This window comes from Lupinus angustifolius, chromosome LG18, assembly GCF_001865875.1.
Source record: "Lupinus angustifolius cultivar Tanjil chromosome LG18, LupAngTanjil_v1.0, whole genome shotgun sequence".
NCBI lineage: Eukaryota > Viridiplantae > Streptophyta > Magnoliopsida > Fabales > Fabaceae > Lupinus > Lupinus angustifolius.
The window spans coordinates 9,860,200-9,869,248 of NC_032026.1; positions in this window are offsets into that span (position 1 = coordinate 9,860,200).

The following is a 9,049-nucleotide window of genomic DNA, read 5'->3' on the forward strand; positions in this document are numbered from 1 at the left end:
GGTTCTGAATGTTGGAAGAGTACCCTTCTGGAACTTTAACACCATGAATAAATTTACAAAATTCCATTTTCTCCTTCCTCGACAAAGTATAAGTTGCTGGAGGTAGAAATGTACGTTTTCCCTTCATTATCGGCCCCAATTCCTTTCTTATTCCCATACTAACCAAGTCCAACCTTGCATTCAAGCCATCTTTGATCTTACTAGAGACATTGAGTAAGGTACCAAGGACACATTCAAACACATTTTTTCAATATGCATAAAATTGAGGAAATATTTTACATATAATGAACTCCAATATGACAATTCAAAGAAGATTGACCTTTTCTACAACTCACTTGTAAGGATTGACCTTCTTCATTGTTTCTATCAAATGCTTTTCTCCATCGTCGATAGTGATGATCTGTAGGCAAAAATCTACGATGACCAAGGAAGACATTTTTATTATAGTGTTACAACCTCATTGAAAAATGTCATTTTGTACTATATCCAGACAGATTACCATATGCAGGGAAATCACTGATTATGCCGAACAACAAAACCCTAAAGTTGAAGCTATCTTCCTTATACGCATAATATACATTTGTGTCAGTCTCCCACATTTGCTTCAAGTCTTCAATTAATGGAGCCAAATATATGTCTATGTCATTTCTTGGTTGTTTAGGTCCATAAATTAACATAGATATATGTCTATGTCATTTCATTTCTTCATGTATCTCTTGGATGATTTTCCCTGCTTCTTTGGCTTCTACACATCTTAGTAGCATCATATCATGGTTTCTTTTGTACAACACATTTTCGTTTAGAAAGAAACCCATGGCTAGCCTTCGTAGAGTCCTTTTATCGTTTTCCGTGGCCTCGGGAGGATACTCTTTGCTCTTGAGGTATGTCATTATGTCATGATCCCAAGGCTTTCCATCAGACTCAGATTCGATTTCACAACAGTATGTTGGTTGATCTTTGCTTGCTATTCTGATAAATGGCATTTCCCTTCCATCTATCTTGAACATGGATGACAAAGTCGCCAAGGCATCAGCCAACCGATTATCCTCCCTTGGAATATGGTAAAAATCTATTTGCTCGAATTGCTCGATTAATTTTTGGATATGATCTCTATACGATACCAACTTAATGTCTCTAGTCTCCCATTGCCCTTTTATTTGATGAATCACCAGAGCAGAGTCTCTGAATACTTCTATAGACTTAATTCTTGGCTCCAAGGCGGCCTCCAAACCCAAGGCACGTGCTTCATACTCTACGATGTTGTTTGTGCAGTCAAAGCATAACCGAGTTGTAATCGGGATGAATTTTTTCTCTGGGGAGATCAACACTGCTCCTATCCCGTGTCTAAGTATATTGGAAGCCCCGTCGAACACCAGGGTCCATCTATGTTCTTCTATTTCAGTGCTTGAAGATATCGCCATAATTCTTTCATCGGGGAATTCTTCATTCATCAAGTCCCCTTTGTTTACCGGTTGGCTAGCAAGATAATCAGCAAGGACACTTCCTTTTATGGCCTTTTGGGTGACATATATGATATCATACTAGGATAATAGCACCTGCCAACTAGCAATTCTCCCCTTCATCTAGCAATTCTCCCCGTCATAATAGGCTCCTCAAATATGTACTTAATCGGATCCATTTTAGATACCAACCAAGTAGTGTGGCTCAACATGTATTGCCTAAGACGACGCGCAACCCAAACCAAGGCACAACAAGTGCGTTCCAGCAGAGAATACCTCTTCTCACAATCAGTGAATTTCTTGCTCAGGTTATAAATGATCTGCTCTTTCTTCCCTGATTCATCATGGTGTCCTAGAAAACAACCCATGGACTCATCCAACACCATTAGATACATGATTAGGGGTCGGCCTGGGATTGGAGGCATTAATATCGAAGGTTCTGTCAAGTATTATTTGATCTTGCCAAACGCTGTTTGACAATCTTCATTCCATTTCACAGCTTGATTCTTCCTCAATAACTTGAATATGGGTTCGCAAGTTGTAGTTAGTTGGGAGATAAATCGAGAGATATAGTTTAGTCGACCCAAGAATCCTCTGATTTCTTTCTCTATCTGAGGAGCTGGCATCTCAATGATGGCTCTGGTATTTTCATGGTCAACTGTTATGCCTTTTTGACTAACAATAAAGCCCATGACTTTGCCCGATTTCACTCCAAAACTGCATTTAGTTGGGTTCAACTTGAGCTGATACTTTCGCAATCTCTCAAAGAGTTTTCGGAGATTGGCGACATACTCCTCTTATGCTTTAGATTTGCAAATGATATCGTCGATATAGATATCGATCTCCTTGTGCATCATATCCTGAAAAATGGCTACCATGGCCCTTTAATAGGTGGCCATAGCATTCTTTAACCCGAATGGCATCACCAGATAGCGGAAGGTACCACATGGGGTAATGAAGGTGGTCTTATCTATGTCTTCTGGAGCCATCTTAATCTGGGGGTACCCGGAGTATCCATCCATGAATGAGAATAAAGCATGGTTGGTCGTGCTATCGACTAGAACATCGATGTATGGAACAAGAAAGTCATCCTTTGGATTGGCTCGATTAAGGTTTCTATAGTCCACACATATCCAGAGCTTCCCTCCTTTCTTTGGCACCGCAACTATGTTGGCCACCCATTCAGGGTATGTAGAGACTATCACAAACTTGGCTTCTAACCATTTCTCCACCTCCTCCTTAACTCTCAAAGAGACATCTGGCCTCATCCTCCGTAGTTTTTGTTTTACAGGCTTAGAGTCCGGCTTTAGTGGAAGTTTATGTTCCACTAAGTCCCGATTTAGACCTGACATCTCCTCATATGACCAAGTGAATATAACCTTGTACTCATGTAGAAGTGCAATGAGTTTTCACTGCTCAATGCTATTCATGATTGTGCCCACCCGAACCTCCTTTTTCTCCTCCTCTGAACCCAGATTCACCAATTAGACGGGTTCCCCATTAGGCTGAATTTCCGGCATTCCTGTTCGACTAATCTCAACAATTCAGGGGACGTTTCCTAGTCTTCGTCACTATCATCTTCATCTCCTTGATTTATTGGATGATCAAAATTTGGCAAGTGATTATTAACGATGTCATTAGATATAGATTTGATGTCAGATTTGCATTATGGTTAGTGGTTTGTATCAGGTTGGTTTATTGATTGGTTTAGACGGAAAATAAAAATCGTACAAGAAATGGAATGAAATGTGATGCTTCGTTTTATTAGAAATCACACTGATGAAGATAAAAACATGCCCTTATTAACAAAGATCCAAATGCCCAGGGCTAGGCAAATGGTGATCAAACAAGTTCATAAATGTCAAAAATATTTTACAGTTACTTTGGAACATAAATACAGCTAGCAACATCTTCTCTTGTCCAATTGTCCAATACCATGCTTGGAGGGCATTGGTACACCTGGCTGAAACCACCATCTGGCTAGCCTTCACCCACCATTGCAATCAAGTTTTGTTCTATGAAGCCTGCACTCACAAAATTATGGCTGATGTGGGGAATGGGGATCCTTCTGCTCTCATATATGTAACGCCCCGGAGGAGTCATACTTTTCTTCTTCTCATCTTCCAGTTGGGCCTCATAAGCTTTGTTGGGTTTATAGCCCAACCCATATCGACCATTATTAATAGGGAGGATTATGGTATTTTCAATTCCCTAACCATATCTCCCCAAGCCTTTTCCAGGCTGGAATCCTTTTTTTCAGCATGACCCTGGCCATGTTAATGGGGACATTAGAGGGTGGATGATTGAGTTTAGGATACCCTCCCCTATCAAAAGAAGCACTTGCAATTTCCAATGCCCTGAAAGAAGACTCTAAAGCTTCACTATCAGCTTCTATGTATGGGGTATCACTAAGTTGGGACACAAGAATGTCTTCTTCACCCATGATGGTTATTAACATGCCTTCCACAATAAACTTCACTTTATGATGCAACGAGGAAGGTATGGCACTGGTGGAATGTATCCATGACCTTCCCAACAAATAGCTAAACGATAAATTGATATCCATGGCCTGAAAAAGGACCTAGAAAGTGCATGGCCCTATTTTCACAAGTAGTTCAATTTCTCCCAGCACATCCTGTCGGGCTCCATCGAAGGCTTAGACAACCGTCGAACTGGGTTCTATGGCTGAATCATCCACTGGTAACTAGGACAACGTCTTCTTGGTTATCACATTGAGTGAGGCACCGTTATCTATTAATACTCTTCTTATCACAAAATATTTGCACATGATGGAGATATGGAGAGGACGAGTGTGTCATGTTCCCTCATTTAGTATTTCTTGGCTACTAAAAGAAATAAAGTTATCGACCATGATATTGTTGATGATACCGTCCAATTTGCTTATACTTATATCGTGGTCAACGTGAGCGTGGTTGAGTACTTTCAGCAGGACCTTTCTGTGGGCATCTGAATTCATTATTAACGACAACAGTGATACCCTAGCCTAAGTGTGGCTCAATTGGTCAACTATTTGATACTCACTATGCCTGATGAATCACAAGAACTCACAAGCCTCATCATATGTGACCTCCATTTCGACCTCAATTAGAGGTAGCTCAATCCGTGCTACTCCAGAACTGGTGTCTACTAGCTTATCAACTTTCTCCCTGCCCTTAGAGGCATCAACAACTTTATTGGGTATCTCGACCGGGCTATAAACCCTTCCACTCCTTGTCATGTTTCGTACTCCATCCAGGTTGACAACTTCATTTGTTTGAACTGGTAATCTTCTGACTTCCTCGTTATACTTCCAGGGGATGGCTTTATCTGATTGATATAGGAACAAACTCGGCCATCTTGCTATCACATGTTCCATGTTTCTCAAATGAGGCACCCATCGAAGCGGAGCTGTATATGATGGGGTGCCTGCAGGTATGTTGAACACCTGTACGAACTTCCTTATAATTACAAGACTCAAAATTTCCTCGTCCTTCTCAATGACACAAACATCAGAACATTCCTTTCTCCTCCCAATCATCAACAACTGAGAGTCCAACAATTTTTGTATCAATAATTTGAACTCATAACACCCCTCCAGATTGTGGTATGTAGTCCCATGCATCATACATACACGATCTTCATATTGGTTGTCTTTCACACACTCGACCAAACCTTGTTTGCCCATCTCCGCAAATATGACTCTCAATGGTGTCTTTATATCTTCCACTTTGTCAACAATAATGCTTGTCTCATCCTGCTCCAAGACATTTATCCCATGGTTCCCATGATTGGGTAAAGGGTTGGTCGAGATAGTGGGAGTATCATCCTTGAAGTTCAGCCATTTGGAATCAATAAGGTCTGGCACCCCGTACTTTAATGCTTTACAAGCTTCGATAGAATGCCCTATTACCCTAGAATGGTAGGCACAACTAGCGTTAGGGTTGTACCAGACGGTCATAGTGTTTGGGACTCTCCCCAGAATGGGTGCTAGTTTACGTTCTGCTTGCAGGGTGGCGAAAAGTTTGGCATATGTCATGGGAATAGGGTCAAAGATTCTTCTTTCTTGGGTCTGGAATTGTGCAGGTGGATTATGGTTTTGGGTTAGGTTGTTTGGTTGGTAGTTGGGTCTAGGTGGTCGGGGTTGATATTGGTTGGGTTGTGGTTGGTTATATTGAGGTGTTGGATTTTGTGGTGGGCGATTATGGTTAATGTAGGATACTGGCTGGTATGGGGTTTGGTATGTGTTTTGTTGGGTCAGCTGGTAGGGTGTCTGGTTATGTTGAGGGCGATGTGTATATGAACGAGAATTGTTGTTTGTCTTATTCGATGCCTTATGGGGTTCTCCAGCTACAAAATGGGCTTTAGCTTCCTTCTTCTTCATATAGTTGGGCTTTTTGGACTCTCTAGTCTATTCGGTAGCAATATTTCCAGTCTTCATATTCTGCTCAATCCTGTCTCCTACTCTAATCAATGAATTGAAATCACATATGTTGTTTCCACTCATCTTGTCGAAGAAAGGGTTGGGGAGAGTGTTGATGAAGATAGTGATTTGTTCGTCTTCCTCTAGACGAGGCAAGACTTGTGAGGCAACCCCCTTCCATCTCTGTGCATACTCTTTGAAGGATTCACTTGCCTTTTTCGACATGTTTTGGAGCTTGGTGCGATTAGGTGCAGATTCCTCATTGAACTTATACTGCCTTATGAAGGCGTTAGAAAGATCCAAGAAAGTCTTAATGTTCTTGCTCTCGAGGCGAATGTACCACGAAGTGGCAATCCCCGCAAGGCTGTCTTGAAAGCAATGAATCAGCAGCTTATCATCATGATGGCACGCCGACATTTTCCGCGCGTACATGTGAAGGTGGCTCCTTGGGCACGTGATCCCATCATATTTCTCAAATTCTAGAACCTTGAATTTAGGAGGAAGAATGATGTCCGGGACCAAGCACATTTCAAAGGCATTCTTTAGATTGGGACAATTAGCCTCTTCTACAGCTTTGAGCCTTTCAATGATAACGTTCCATATTTCTTCCTCCTTTCCTTTCCTTTTATCAACACGTTGAGTGTCCCTACCAGCTTGATGGTCTGCATTCTACCTGAAGGGGCTTTTGTCATTCTTAGGATGATGGTAGTTAGGATCCTCGTCAGGATCATATTGGTTCATGTGTTGTGTGTCTTCCTTATTTGGAGAGGTGTTTCCGTGTTGTTTGTGCCCTCCTTCATTAGCATCGTGTGTGGATTGAGCTCGCTTATCTGATGTAGAAGAATTCCCATATTCCATCTCCTACTGCATGGCTACCATTATTCTCATCATCGTTGCTATTTGTTCCTTCAGCTCAGTTACTTTAGGATTCCCAACCATTGCAGATTCTTGGTCGGCCGTGATCTTTGTTTTCAGTCGGGTGTTGTAAGGATGTCGGGGCGCAATGATTACTGAACTTGCTTTTTATTTGAAAAATAAAAGTTGAAAAAAAAATGATAGAAAAATGAAAAAAAAAAAGAATTCCCTATCTTCGAGAGGCTTGGTATAGTAAGACATCTTGAGCCGCATTTGCCGACTACGTGGTGTACTCCGATAGCTTATCTTGTGTTGATGGCAATACTCAAAGGAAGCTCTAGGTTTCGGACCTTGATTGCATCTAAGCTCATCTCTCATTGTGGATTACTATCATTGAACCTCTTGCCGTGTATTTGGTAATTTGGGAGCATAGTCCACAAAGCCACTTATAGTTGATAACATTCGTTAGAAGAAACTCTAGGTTTTATACCAAGATTATATCTAAGTACAAGATGTTTTTACTCTGTCAGGACCTTTACTTGCATATTAGATAAGATGAGCCCTGATAATTTTGGTATAGATAATAATTTGGATAGACTACGTGAAAATGAGAAATCTTTATTCATATTCATAATGAGGATTACAATTTTCTTTTATTCTCTCTCTCTCTCTGTTTTTGTTTTTACATAGACACTCAACATTCTCCAGACGCAGCAGTCCTCCATTTCCTCAGTTTCCAGGCCAACTTGTCACAGGCTTCGTAGAAGGCCCTCATGGTTGGGCGTAGCGCAGTCTCGGGGTACATTTCCATTTGTTGGTGGGCGTCATCAAAAGTTCTTAGCTAATCATCTGTAAAGTTCCCAAGACCCTCAATGATCTGCCTACATCTTCCTTCTCATTTGTCTTTGTCCCACTTGTACTCTAGGAGAATATTCTCCCAATTGTATGACCACTCATGCTGTTTGGTTACTAACTCGTCATAAGCTTTCTCGAGGTTCTTCATTTGTTTAGAAAGATGGGTCTTGTCACGATTTGACTCAGATAACGCCTGATAATGAGCCTCCATCACAACATTCAGTTGATCATCTCTCTTCCGAGCTCGTATTAAGGCTTCCTGATACTCTTTCAAGGTAGCCTATGCTTGGCCCTTATCCTGTTGGCTAGCCTGCAGATTTTCTATTTTTGCTTCCAGAGTGTGGACATCCCGTTGGGCAGTATGTAGGGCTCGCCCTCGGGCTTTAAGTTGATCGGCCATATCAGCCATCCTTTCATCTTTCTCTCTTCCAACTCTGATCATTTCATTTATTTTTTCATCTTTTTCTTTACCAGCTCGGATTAGACGGAACTTATCGGACGATGAGCACATGCTAGCATAATCCTGTTTCAAACTAATTTCCTCATTTTTCTGGGCAGCGACGGTTTTGTTAAGCTTTTCAACAATCAGTTTATACTTTTCAATCTCATCTCGAGCCTCTTCCAGCTTGGCTTCTAGAAGCTTGTTCTGACTAATTAATATAAGATTTCATTCTATCGTTCCTCCACCTTTTATATTCTTCAGTGTAGTAGGCTTGATGCTCTCCAAGTTCATTCTTCCCGCATAGATGAATATTTTTCAGAGCATTCCTAACTGAAATGAGAACATCCTTAGTGGTTTCTTCATCTTTATACCATATCGTAGTTCCTTGCAGCTTTTCTTAAGGTACATGATTCATTCCCCATTTCAGTTGTCCAAGTACAAGGGCTGAGGTAAAAGAGATGCATCTCTGAGGGCCCATCAAAATCATGTTTGTATATACTCCACATGAGTACATTTTCGCATGGTGTTTATCATACAAGCAACACTTTGTCCCAAATTTCCTAGGGGTTACTTCTTTGAAAAGTTTCTTCCAACCAGACAATTGTATAGGTTTTCATCGCAATGTTTCTGAACCTACGCATAGGGTATTTGCTCCAATCTAGGTATTGGTGATGCACAAATCGGGTAACCATCCATACATAGAGCAAATGCACACAACATCGAACTTTGTGGAAACCTTTTTCATGACGCCTTTGAAACGACAAGATAGTCTCTACAATAACTGCTAGTACTGGATTAACTCTGAATCTCTTGACTTTGGCGAAGACATCAATTTTTGCTTGGTCTACCATATCATAGACAAAAGGAAATAAGACCAAACCATATACACTTAATGTAAATGCGGGTTTGAATAACTCCCAATTTCCTTGCTCAATTATTTTGACAATATATTTCTTCAAAAAGGTAGTCTTTAGCCCATAAATTTCTCCTTGCTGGATTATCTAGTTTGGACCTGGA